This window comes from Mercenaria mercenaria, unplaced genomic scaffold (genome assembly GCF_021730395.1).
Source record: "Mercenaria mercenaria strain notata unplaced genomic scaffold, MADL_Memer_1 contig_3484, whole genome shotgun sequence".
NCBI classification, from domain to species: Eukaryota; Metazoa; Mollusca; class Bivalvia; order Venerida; family Veneridae; genus Mercenaria; species Mercenaria mercenaria.
The window spans coordinates 19,038-33,601 of NW_026461626.1; the positions used below are offsets into that span (position 1 = coordinate 19,038).

The following is a 14,564-nucleotide window of genomic DNA, read 5'->3' on the forward strand; positions in this document are numbered from 1 at the left end:
ACCGATAAAATTTGGATGGAAATGGTCCCTACGCAGAAGTTCAGCCAACATACAGTTCAGCAGCTAAACGTTTTGTCCGAGCTGCTATTTGCACATATGACATTGTGAAAATTATAAAGAAATATATATGCAATATTTACATCGCTATCTAACTTCAGATACCGAGAATTTATTTACGGAAAATATACGAAATATACTTGAATGTCAGGTCAATACTTACGGACATAACATGATGTTAAATAAACATTACAGTTTGAACTCATCTAACATTCTTTTCACGTACTCAGGTATGGTATGATACCTGTGCACGAGCGCAGGTATGGTATGATACCTGTGCACGTGCGCAGGTATGGTATGTAGGTATTCATCTTGGTTATTAACCCGCAGAGAACAATAGAACAGTTGTGTAATGTAAGAAAATGAATTTACACGAAATCCACGTGTTTTGGCCCATATACAACGTTATTGTTGTACATGAAATATAGACGGTGACAAGAGGCTTTGCGATTGGCTATCTACGTATTATTGTGGTCTTATGTCGGATAGACAACTTGTGGCATTGTCTACGGGATATATACAACACAACTCGCTGTGCTCGTTGTATATAAATCCCGTAGATGGCACTCGCTGCCTATCCTATACTCATACAGCAACTGTTATTAAATTCGGTAAAGTAAATAAAAACGTAGTAATTTATTGATGTTTTACGTAAATGGTTTATTCCTACATCTTTATTGGTTATATCATAGAAACAATGTTTTAAGTAAATAAATAAGCCTCAGTCCAATATGTAAAATACTGGACGGTCCTCAGCAAAGTCAAGTATTTTACATATTGGATCGCTCTTCGTCTTATATCCTATCCTTATTATCATGATTATTGAATTATTACCACACAGTTAATACCTTCTGACGTTTAAATAAAATGTTTGATGCGTTTGCAAAACAGTCGGAAGGTACTTTTCTCAAGGGGTAAAGAATTAAGTATAATCTAAATATTTGACATTCAGTTCAATCTGTATCGTTCCCATTAAAATCAATCAAATTCAAATGATTAGCTGTCAAAACAAGATTTTGCTGATAAAAACTTTCATTAGTTACAGATTTCGAATATGGGCTTATCCATACAAATCTTACAAAACCTGAATCAAGGAGGAAGTTGAAAATATATGTCCTTTTCAAAAGTGTAGTCTCGATTTTCTTACAAAAAATATATTGAGGAGGAAGTTTAAAACGCATGCGGAACATACAGTATTCAATAAACAACATATAGTATTCAAAAAACATGTGTCATATTCAGGGGACATAAAGAAAACATTTTTTGTTTGTTTTTTTCTTACCTATGTACAGTCTTTATATTAACGATCAATACCTTACAAAACAACTCAACCGTTATTTGGCTAAAATTTCAAAAAATACTGTAAGTACCTTTTTGAAACTAAGAGTACTCTCAGAACAATCATATGTTATTAATAAATCATGGCCATGGAATCACCATTGAATCACTCATATCTATGATGGATAAAATAGCTTACCCTCTATTTTGCCAATATCCTAATGGTTACTTATCTGAAATTAAGCACATATTTAGATGAACATGTTGGTTTAAACATATCATGTATAAGAAAATATCGAAATGTGAAGATACAATTTTCTTCAGTTTAGTAACCTGTTCATCCAAGGAAAACTCAAGGAGGCGTTTAAGCAGTAGAAAACTATGACGTCAGAACAGAGATATCTGCGTTATCCACTCTACGGTAAGGGCCCCAGAGTTGTCTTCCCTTGCCGCTTATATTGCAGATTTAAAGAAACTATTATTACAATATACAGTTAAGAAACCGTGAATTTTTCAAGGGTATTTTTCCTTATTATTAATAACACGCATTCTTTAATATATCTAGATATTTATATTTTGCAAACTATTACTTTTTGTCAACATAAGCGAATTAGAAAATATTTACAATTTAAAGATTTTTCACAAATTTTCGTTAATTTTAAGTATTATAATCGGTTCATAAACTTACTTTACGTCTTTACTTTACATCATCAGTTGTTAGAAATTAGTGTTTCTTTATTGTTATTTTATCAAAATTTTGGATTTTTCGAAAGCACGTGATCGTTGAAGCTTTGACAGAAGCGTTAATGGAATTTTGTGCTTTGAATTAATTTTGTACTTTTATGTAACCAAAAGTTGAACATGTATATTCTTTTACATTACCGTGATCATGCCGAGATGACAAGCCTCAGCCGGCGGTGCCCTCCGAACCCGTCGCTGATTCACAAATCGAAAAGAGGTCGTGGAAACTCTTTATCAGCTTCCGAAATCATTCATAATCAAGTGCAGTCTAAACGGACCCGGAAAGCCCCATAAACTGGTATGCCTGTTCATTTGTCTGGCACTCAGTTTGACACTTGCTCAAGTGTAAACCAACACACAATTACTACATCTGCTGAGTTACCTCCACAAATCGTTGCAACTTCATCTGAGTCGGACATTGCTGTTGGCTCTGATACACCTGTTGGACTTTCAACAATTTAAAACACATTCTTACAGCATCATTATTCAGTTCCGGGTCAATATGCCCCAGCATTCACAGCGCATGAGCAGTTGACTGGCTCCACACCTGCAAGCTCCATTATTACATACTCGTTTCTATTCCCCGTTAAGTTACACTGGTACCGGAAACGTCAATATTTTTCCATACACTGACGCCTGAATTTCATATCGGGTGCGTGACGTAATTCAGCGAGTGTTGTTGCACTATTTTCTTTCTATTTAGTTCAGTATTGTAAAGCCTATTCAGGCTATTGAACATATTTATGATATTAAAATAATATTTATACGTGTAGATGCGTATGTAATAAAAAGGTTATTATCTCTGCATCGGGAAATATGCACTCGTTCTTCAGCGGAAGAATACTGCGCTCCTAAAGTCGCGCAATATTTCCGTAGAAGAACTCGTGCATATTTTCCGATACAAAGCTAATAACCTATAAGTATACAGCAGAATCCGAGTACATATACTGCTCCCATACAGAACCAAGGTTCACAAGTTTCGGGACAATACGTACCAGCACCGCCTGAGCTGTTGGCTGGCCCCACACTTGTAATCTTCAGTACACAGCAAACTTCCAGCACATCTACTGCTCCAGTGCAGAACCCTTGTTCACAAAATAATAACCTTTCTTTTATATCTGTTTGTTCCAATATGGATATGCATGTTCCACTCAAAATTAAGGAAAATTTTGGAATGGCGTAATGAAAAAAGGACTAATTTTATGATAATTATATTCTTTTTGACGGGGGTTGGTGGGTGCGGGGTGACGTTAGGGAGATTGTGGTGGGTAGGGTTAGTATCGTCTTTGTAATAATTCTGACGTGACACAGTAGATGATTTGGTCATAAATAGGTAGTCTCGATTATTTTGTTCACTGTCTGTGGTGTTTGGTATTAGATGTTCACTTATTCGGTTTGTTTGGTAAGACACTAAGAATTTTATTCTTCAACTGATACGGCATTTAAAGCGCGTATTGCCGAGTGGGCGGTAACGAGTGTTGTTCGCAAAATATTTATCAAATATTAATAAAAGTTTTCAATTTTTAAGACATTTCTTGAATCCCTATAAAATAGTATATATTCATGCTTTAAAGGCTATACACCGTTTCATTGCTGTTTAACAATAAACAGTGTGAAAAATCTTTAATAGTATTTTATAACGCTTGCAGTTGAAGACCAATTTTTTATTTTATAACAAATAGCAACATTCGCATAACTATATCATCCTACACCCATTCATAAAATACTAGTATATTCCTGAAAGGAATGTTACAAAAAAGATCTAAGTTACATACCTTAATATTACAATTTACGTTTTATATTTGTATCTAAACTCCAACATATTTTAAATAGGATAAATTGTATTGATAAAAAGAAAATAGTGTTTTAGAAAAAATAAACAGTGAACAGAATGGATGGGAAACTGATTTCAATTTAAAATATGTGCAATTTATAATCTTGTTACAAATGGAAAAAATATATAAGAAATTAAACCCTTTTTTTTGTTCATGCGAAATGAACGACAGAGTAGGATCGGCAAATTAAACATATTCATAGATTTGCCGATCCTATTCTGTCGTTCATTTCGCATGAACACCGAAAAAAAATCATTTCTCAATTGTATTCTTTCCATGTCAAAATAAGTATTGCCGGATTTATTCTAGGTACATTCATGTAGCGGGTAGGTCAGGTATCAACTTTCATGACAACATGGTATATAATTCTATGAAAATAGTTATTAATCAGATAGAAATATGTCCGATTGAATTTCTTCTTTTTTTTTCTTTCTACAGCAAACGGAAATGTACAAGTAGAACTATTCGTTTTCTTTATTTTTGTCATGTGGCCGATGTGTAGAGCAGAAGTGTGCTGCTTTCCGAAACAACTGGAAGGAAATGTGACTGTCTTGCCTGACCATGCTGTCGCCTCTGGTAACGGACTGTTTTCTGAGGTACGGAAGAACAATTAGATATATAAAATTAATTCTTTTTTATATAATCATTTACTATATCTCTTTAAAAAGATTGCGATGAAGCTATTCTAATACTAGTGTCGATCAAAAAGGTCTGAAATCCTCTTAAAACAAACACCTTAAATAAAATACGATGTATTCAAATTTTTCTGGCAATTTATTATTCCTTTTCCTGCTTTTAATAATTTCTACCATTTGGATTTGGCGATGAAACGAGAAAACGGCAACGGATCTTGGAGAATATTGAAAATTCTCATACAATCGTCAGGCAAACGCCCTATGGAAGTAATAAGATACAAATAATTTCTAATAACATGTTGTCATTGTAGTCGCGGCAAATAGCATTTATTAAGGAAAATTATCATGAACATTGATTTTATAACATTTAAGATTTCAATACTTTAACAGGTAAATATTGATATAATTATCTTTTGACTGGACATAGCAAAGGATTCGAGAATATTTCCCTGCGACAGGCTTCTTACAACTGGCATTTTTCAAAGAGGTAATATTTTATCATATTGCGTAATATTGACTTGTATTTCGTCTGCATTTTATTCTTTTCGTTATCTTGAATTTGATGTAAACATCTAGGCTCGGCTAAATATGCACAACGCAGATCTACCGATCGAGGGGTCGTGAGTTCGATCCCCGGGCTGGCCGTATGTTCTCCGTGACGATTTAATAAAAGACATTGTGTCTTTAATCATTCGTCCTCCACCTCTGATTCATGTGGCGAAGTTCGCAGTTACTTGCGGAGAACGGGTTTGTACTGATACAGAACCGAGGAACAGTGGTAAGGTTAACTGCCCGCCATTACATAACTGAAATACTTTTGAAAACCGGCATTAAACCCAAATCAAACAAGCAAATCCATCCAAATATAATACTTGTTTAACTGTGTCAGTCAAGCAGACTACGCACAATATAATAATATATTTACGGTATGTTATGCCATGCACACGATATATCATATCATGTACACGACATAGAAATTCAAGGCTTTTATCCGTAAAGCTGATTGAATGAAAATTGATTCAATGAAACTTTACGTAACGAGTACTTGATAAATATGATCATCTGTACACTGAATAGAGTCTTCCGTGTATGTGTCTTACGCAATTCTAATACAAAGTAATACCACATGATTTCTAACGTATTTAATAGCCTATAATATGTTTCAATATTACATAAATATCTTTGAATTTAAATTGACGTTATTTATATTATATTGGTGGTCAAGTAAATATTCGAATTTAATTTCCAGGATGGGTGTAGTGTGTCAAATAGCAAATTCAACCTGGGTCAAAGGAAGAATTTTACCGTTGCCTAGCAGCGCAATTTGTGTTCCAGGTAAAAATTTAATATCTTATCGTTTTTAAGGATGATTTCGGTAAAACCTACAATTACAAGTATATTATTTTGAAAGACAAATATTTATTACCGCAACAGTTAAATCCACTACAAAATTAGTTTTGTTTTCTTCTAAAAACATGAAAATTGAGTCACATTGTTTGGTAAAGGCAATAAATATTCTTCGTAAGCGTAACGATCAGAAGTAGCCTTTTTATATTAAAACAATAAAGAACATAAAATTACAAACACATAAATAAAAGAAAACGTAGTCAAATACATAATGACGGGCTATTATATCTAAACGTGTTTTTGCTGTTTTTCGGAGAACATTTGACAGCGTTACGTCGTCGCTAGTGTATACAACCTGACTTGTATGGTGATATTATTTATAAACATTACAAAACAAGTGGGCAAATTTCTACGGTATTCTGTAAAATGAAAAATGATTTCACTAAACGAGATTATCAGCAAGCTGTTTTTGAGACACACCTTGTATTCAGCAACTTAATATTGAACGCATTACAGCAGTTTCCCCTTGGTGATTCAGCCAAACGGGAATGGTGGTAGATTCCATATAGCTACCAGTTCTAAAAAGCCACTAGTATTGAAATGGTTTGATATTTGTCTTCTGTTCTATTGTTCGGAACTTAATTAATGTTTCGTTGTTGCTCTGCCTTCTACTCAATCATTGCAAGAGTTCAGTATCTTATGTCTTCTGTATGTTTACACAAGAAAGTTTCTGACTTGCATTTCGTGTCTTATAGTTATCATTATGTATGCTAGGGGTTCATTTAACAGATATCAAACTGAAACTTAGTGAGGATTTAGAGTGAGGTATGGTTGTAAACTCCGCTGTATTTCTTTGACTTATGGCCTTTCAAAGAATGATCATTCATATGTTGTGGTTGTCTTCCTAGCCTTTCTTTTTAATTTGTATATGTAAATCATTGCATTTATCCATACATACACTGTTGTAGGGTTCCGGGTTGAGGTAAACTAGTTTTTCTAATAGTTAAATCTGCATTATTTCGTTTTTAGTATATTCACATTTTATATAGAGAAATACTTAAAACAAATGCAGTCAAAACAGACACATATTGTATACGGCAACATCTATACCATCATATATCAGTAGAACAAATGTAAATAAACTCCTTATCTAAAAATAACATTGAAGTTCATTTTAATATAAATGTATATTTACATTTCAGGAGGAGCCAAGTTACTAAGAAACTACCGGCTCGGTGTAAAAGAAAAGGTAAATGTTACTGACTACCTGTTTATGGCGGATAGCGATTGTCTGGAAAATATGGCGATGCATGCAGTTAGAACAGTGACAGCCCAGTGCATACCTGTAGAAGACAAGACCTTTCAGAAAATCTCAGATTGTAAGTTAATCAAATTTTAAGAAAGTCGTGAAACAGGAGTTAGAAAAGAAACGCTGACTGACCTGGTTAAAAACAAAACAGTTCTAGTGTAAAAATGTACTTGTAAATTCGAGTAAAAATGGCCCAACTATTTTTTTTTATCAAAAATGAGATGGAATTGTTACAGCTTTTATATACATTATGTATGACGAAAATCTTAAAGGTGGCAAAATAGTAACATGCGTATAAATATAGAAGATTGTAAATGATTTATTCAGTATTACTTTAGGGGCCTTAAACAATATGATTCTTGGAAAGCGCTTTAAAATGTTAAAAATGTTAAAGAGGCATTAAAAAAGCGTGTCTTTATTTATAAAATAGCAATACCTAAGAGATATACATCTGTCCCTTCCTGAGTTTAAAAGTACTAAAATAATACAGATTACTTTTAACACTATTCTACAAACATAATTTTGTATTTATTAGAACCCTGTAATTAATAATAATAATAATAATAAATCAGTTAATGAAATATCTACTCCTTAGATGTTTTCCGCCTGTTATCCACTAAAATGCTGAACTACATAGAATAATTGAATTTGTATAGATTTCATAAATCAAGATAAATCTTAAAACTAAATCGTATACATGTAAATACTAAGTAATACTACAATTTGAATTCTTCCGTGTTGTCCAAAACATCCCGAACTTCACATTTGTTTTTTTGCAATAGGATCTTTATAATGTTAGCAAGTTCAGTATTGTTATTCCTTGTATCTTAATTAAAAGTTCCCGACGTCAAAAGGAAATAAGCGTGTTTATAGTGTGTGAAGACTGATTGATAATGAAACATTATAACTAGGTTTTTGAAACAAACAGAAACGGACCTTACTGTCCTAATACCGAAGCAATGTACATAATTATATAGTAATAAAATCAGAAAAGTAGATCCCTCGGAGGCACCGAGAACAAGACAAACATTGAAAATTGCAGACACGGTTTGACTGAGTCTGTTCATGAGCAGTAATGGATAATGTAACACTGCCCACGCCCCCTAGCACCGGCTTAAGCAGTATTCAAACTTCAAATCTAAATGATTTGAAATCAATGATCCCAAGGACCAGACAATATAACAATGAAGTACGGCAGACAGAAACAATCGTTGTTGTAAAGTAAATAAAATCTGAAAAGTAGATCCCCCGGAAGCACAAAGAACAAGGCAAACTGTTACAGTGAAAATTGCAGACTCGGTTTGATTGAGTCTATTCATGAGCAGTAATGGATAAAGCAACACTGCTCACGCCCCCTAGCACCGGCTTAAGCAGTATTCAATATTCAATTCTAATTGATTTGAAATCAATTATCCCGAATATAACACTTGCATTTTTATTTCAGCCAATGTAGCGATTATTACTTAGACATATGAAAACAACACTCCAGGAATTGAAGACCCAAAGGTGTTTGATGTACCTAGGTTCTGTAAATCTTCTTCTACTATCATGATATACTGGCTGATGTAATTTTAATCAAAATGACTCTTTTGAGTCTGCAAAAATAATGATTTGTTTAAAATAAACTTTCTCTTTTTTGGTCATTTGCATTTGTTTAGCAGAGAAGCCTAAATTGTTTTAAAAAATCAGTGTTTAATCACTACGACAAACATTTGCGTGACCAGGACTTGCTAGTTTGTTTAATATATTCAATCGCCGTTTTAAACAGTGTTTTAGTTGTGTTCCTGCTTGTTTAATATTGGCTATATCGCCGTTTCTGCAGTACTTAGTTGTGTAACGTACTTTTGCAATTACACCAGCGGTTGTTTGTTTGTTTTCTGCAAGGCAGCAACAATTTTCCACAGGAATTTGTGTAGGTGGACGAATGACATCCATACTAACAGGTTTTCATCGTATTTGTTCAAATAGTAACTATTTGCTTCCCTCCTATTTAATTGAACTTTTCTTGTCGGTTGTATGCATATATTTAATGTTTGCATCCACTACAACTATAATAAAATATACTCAACAAAATACAAACAAGTTAATTTCATGTTACGCTGAAGCTATTCTGCTCTGTTTTCAGATGAAAGAGTCGCTGGCACAGGGGTTATATTTCGTCGGGAATGTCATCCTGGGAGGAAAATGAACATTTAGCTATTACAGAGAAAGTGTCAATAACATATGCCGTTTAACATCTATTTTATAGATAATAATGAGTGACAAAACTTTAATTTTTGCAATATGAATCGGATTTTTGATTGCTACTTTTTATTTGCTCGACACACCGCTTCCAGCATCCAGTCTGTTATACCAATTATATATGAATTTTGTTCCTGCTATTTAATAGTGAAATAATATGAAAATAGTGGTATTACATCACGGTCCGTATTAGTTGTTCTTTGTTCAAGACATACTTAAAGGTCCGATACTAACACCCGAACGAGTATTATATGAAAACCATAGTTTGTAGCTGATACTTCATATTTGCTGAAAATATGACCCACTACATCAGATTTGACCGAACAGTCATGAATATGTTCAAGAATAACCAACATATAAACAAAAAAAAAACAAAAAAACAAAAAAAAAACATTGCCTATTTCAGACCGAAAGTATATTTTCCGAACCCGTCGCGCATCTCCGGATTTTTTTTTTTGAAGAATGCTCCGAAACGAAGCTATAATTCATAAATAGATGCAAATTGTATTATAAATCCCGCACGGTAACTCAAACGATAAGATTAATTTGTTAATTACGATTTCTTTTTCATCAAAACGTTTCAATACACATACAGTGAAACACCGCTCGCTCGAGCATCGATGACTCGAGTACCCGGGCTCGCTCGAGCAATTCATGTGGTCCCGGCTGATTTCCTTCTGTTTTCTTTGTGAAATTACCATGGCTGGGTCGAGCATCGATAACTCGATCGCTCGAGCATGACATCTGGTCCCTGTGTATTAATTTACTCTTTGTTGCTTCTGGCAAACTCGAGCAGAGGTGTCGAAATTTTTCACACCTTCGGTGGTCAGAATATATCTGTTAATTAAAAAGTTTAACACACCGTGGGAATTGCGTAGTCTATTCCACGACTATCCTAAATGTTTGTTTGTCGGTATATTTGATCTGATAATGAGAATAATTATTGATAAAAGGTTGAAGAAAAGTTGTATTGATCAGAGATGAATTACTGCTTATTTTCTTCTTATGTTGGTCATTGTCCGGGTCGCTCGAAACCATGGATAACTCGAGCATTTTGCTCATCCCCTTGCGACCTCGAGCGAGCGGTGTTTGACTGTAATATATAATATTTTTGAATAACATTACGGTACGCATTTAACTTATATTGTTGACATCTTTTTGAGTTCAACGATGCGTGAGAACCATAGCAATAAAACAATAATATAAACATGTTTTTGTTTAAATTATAAAGCGGGAGTAGTATTGTCCGTAAGTATTGACCTGGCACTCATTAATCTTCGCCAGTATTTTCGGGCGTTTTCGTTAATTTACGCAATATTTGTATCCTGAAAGTATCTACTGTATATTACTAAAGTAACACATAAAATTAACCGATGACACGTTGGCGTAGAGGTAAGGTATCTGACTTCCACGCAGGTTACCACGGGTTCAAAATCACATAGACCTTTTTTTTACTTTAATGTATTGTAATGTTACCGATACCTGTTTTATTTTTACATTATTTTATGTACTAGTATCATATTTCATGAATTTTAATTCTTTTCTCTTGTAGTATTTTTTTCTGGATCGCTGGTGACAGGTTATTGGTCTTTTTTTTTATCTACGATACTTTTAAAACAATTTTATTCCATTTATAAATATGATTACCGTTAATAAATGAACCATGAATATCACGATACGTTTGATCAAATAAGTAGTAAGTCTGCATATAAAATTTGGGGACAAAAAAGATATGGTCAGACGTAGGACTCGAACCCACAACCCTGATATTGGCAGCTAAACGCTTTGTTCGCACAGCTATTGGCACTTGCGACAGTATATCAATTAATAATTATATATGCAATATCTAGTTATATGATTATCGCTATTTATGTTCGGACACTGAAAATTAATTCACAGAAATATACGGAATACTCATGAGTGCCAGGTCAATACTTACGGACAATATATGACCCAACGATAACGTGATGTTTACAAACATAGCATAGGGAATTCAACATTTTTATAACTGACAAAAACTTCATGAAAATCATTCTTGTAAGGTAATAAACAGCTATACTACAAGTTTTCGGGTGGACAATTTAGGCCTTTCCCGAATAAATGTGTTTTCACAACTTTATCTGCAAACTTATTCAGTCAATCTCTTTTCAGCACAGTTTTAAAAATATAGATGAATAACTATCTTACACTGTAGAAACAAAATGTAATTGAAATTTACCTAAATACACTGATTCATGTACATGCTACTACATTAATTCAATAATTTTTTAGACATTAAACACATTGCCTTGGCCTAATATATGTCACTGTCAATTTGAAAGTAAAATCTTGTATAATATCTCATTTTTTTCATGCAAATGATGCATAATTAGCATCATGGAAATACAAAACAATTGAATCTGTAGGTATTTTGTGGCGCATCTTCGTTTGAATTAATTTTAAAATCACGTGAACGAGAATTTCCGATCGACTCGGTACGGAAAAGCGATATAAACACGAAAGTAGGACGAAATAACCACCCGTGTCAGTCTAATAATTTAAAAATACAAAAAGAAGAAAGAAAAAAAAATCGTTTCTCTGCACATGTTTTGACTTCAAGGGAATATTGCACGGCTATCGTAATGTTTAGTATTATATTTCAAAATGTGTAGTCTGTTTTAAGATTTTTTATTTTATTTATCTTTATTTTGCACCTTTAAGTGCATTTCGGTGTGTGACATTCGTTTAGTAATTATTGCCAGGCTATCGTTTTAATGATAGGAAACCGTTTCAGGTGGCAATTTTGCTCTCTATCAACAAGTAATTATTCTGATCAAATTGTATACTGCTGGTGTTTTATCTACATGTAAATATTGTATCGTTTGGTATTTTCTCTGGCAGTATTTCCTTCCCAGACATTGCTTTCTGTTCAACATAACATTTAGGATATCGAAATGAATTCTTGCTTGAAAATAGTATACTTTTGATAATAAAGTCACGACCTTATCACGCTGATTTTTGACTTGCTTTTATTTAATTTATCTCCATTTGAATAAATGAATAAATTCCAGTTTATTATCCCTAAAATTACCGAACACTCAATTGCAAAATCTTCTAATGCCGTCTATTTCAGTTTTCAAACAATAATACTATGGTTGTCTTTAAAAGTTTCGGTTCGTTACATTTTAGTACCAATAAAACAATGTTGTTAATTAGAAGTTCTTGATCAAATTTTGGTCGCTAACTGCAGATATCTTGCCCTCATCGATTCGAGCCTCACTCAGAGCACATCCACCAGGCTTACGGAATGTCAGTTGTTCTACCCAGGTGCCTCTCGTGATGAAATAATGCACGGATGGGGCACCTATCGTCTTCCTCCACTATCAAAGCTGGAAAGTCGCCATGTAACATATAATTGTATTATAACACCCCCTCCCCACAAAATAAAAATCCAAAGAATTCGTTCGAAACTTAAACTGTTACATATGATCATTTACAATTATATATGTTCAAAAAGCCCTTAACATAAGTTAGTCATTAATTGAAGATATTTTTAAAATCCTCATTTCCTAATCAATGAGGATCGAGTTATTTTAGTATTTAGTAAAATTTTGATTAACAAACTTTGCCGAAGAATTGATATTATTAAAAAAATTATAAAATAACAAAATAATTTTTGCCTTTTGTTTATATCTCAGTTTTTATTATACAATGTAACAATGACCTTGTTTTATGAAGTATGTACAGTAAGTAATATTTTCTTGTAGTACATTATGAATGCGTTTATTATACTGCCATGCTATTCTTCTCAGTACTTTTGACCATAAAAATATCCAGTTTAACTAAGTTCCTTTCATGTTTAAACACTATTTATTGATTTATTTTGTTGGGTTTAACGTCGCACCAACACAGTTATAGGACATATGGCGACTTTCCAGCTTTGATGGTGGAGGAAGACCCAATGTGCCTCCGTGCATCATTTTATCATGAGCGGACATCTGGGTAGAACCACCAACCTTCTGTAAGCCAACACATGAAGAATTCAACGCCTCGAGTGAGGCTCGAACCCAATCGATGAGGGACAAGTGATTTGAAGTCAGCGACCATAACCACTCGGCCGCGGAGGCACCTGTTTTAACAATAGTAATTGAATATTGATGTCATTTCCTCCACAATATATTATAAAAATGTTTTGATAATGATCTGAACTTCAGTAAGAAGTAAATTGTATATCTATGGAAAAATAACTTATGAACTTCTTTCTATGGTATGGAAAATAGATCAAGGAAGACTCAATAATCCAGACAAACGTTTTTGACCCTGAATTATTTTGTCTGTTTTATTGTAAACTATGTTAAAACTTTGTGACTAGGCAAGAAATATCAATGGTCTGATGGTTGAAGAGAATGGTACTTTGTGCATGTCACATTCTCCTCTTGATAGGCCATTATTATTATTTTTTAATTACTGAAGATGAACAGAAAAAATGTACGAGTTGTATTGTGGACTTTGATTCGAGATTTAAGAGACGAGGCATAATGTCGCAACATGCTGAAGTTGCTGAAGATGTTTTAATTGCCATGCCTGGAAAAACATTACCGATAATATATGTTTACTGCTATTTTTATTAAAACATCATTATCATCCTCATTATCTTGATCATTAAAAGCCCAATGTTAACCATTGTAAAGCGTTCTTAAGGACATATTTAAACAGGTATATTCTGTAAAATTTTTGTAAAACCGGACCAAAAAGCTGTGTGTCCCTGTATTTTAGAAACGGCAAAATATACGGTAGGTTTATTAAGTTTATTAACCATTACAATGTCGACTTATCTAACACTATCAGTGCATTATTACTACCCAGCTTTTACGTTTAAATAGAATGTTCGATGCTTTTGTTAAACGGTCCGACGGTAGGTACCTTTCTTCAGGGTTTAAAAATTAGGTTTAATCCAAATGTTTGAATTTCAGCATAATTTGTATAATTCCCATTAAAAATCAACCAAATTCAAATTAATAACTTTCAAAACAAAATTTTGCTGAACAAATGTTTCATTTACTTCCTGATTTCGAATGTGGGATTATTTACAATAATCTTAAGAAGAAGATATGTCATTTTTAAAAGTTAATTTTCGGTTTT

The 14,564-nt window shown here is 33.3% G+C and overlaps 1 long non-coding RNA gene across 1 annotated transcript; it reads left to right on the forward strand.

Annotated features, from left to right (window-relative positions):
- The first annotated feature begins 1,665 nt into the window (after positions 1-1,665).
- LOC128553106 (uncharacterized) lies at positions 1,666-7,796 on the forward strand. Its single transcript, XR_008369254.1, has 5 exons — positions 1,666-2,374; positions 4,350-4,507; positions 4,937-5,033; positions 5,796-5,881; positions 7,096-7,796. It is a non-coding gene; the product is annotated as an uncharacterized LOC128553106 (long non-coding RNA).
- Positions 7,797-14,564: the final 6,768 nt, after the last annotated feature.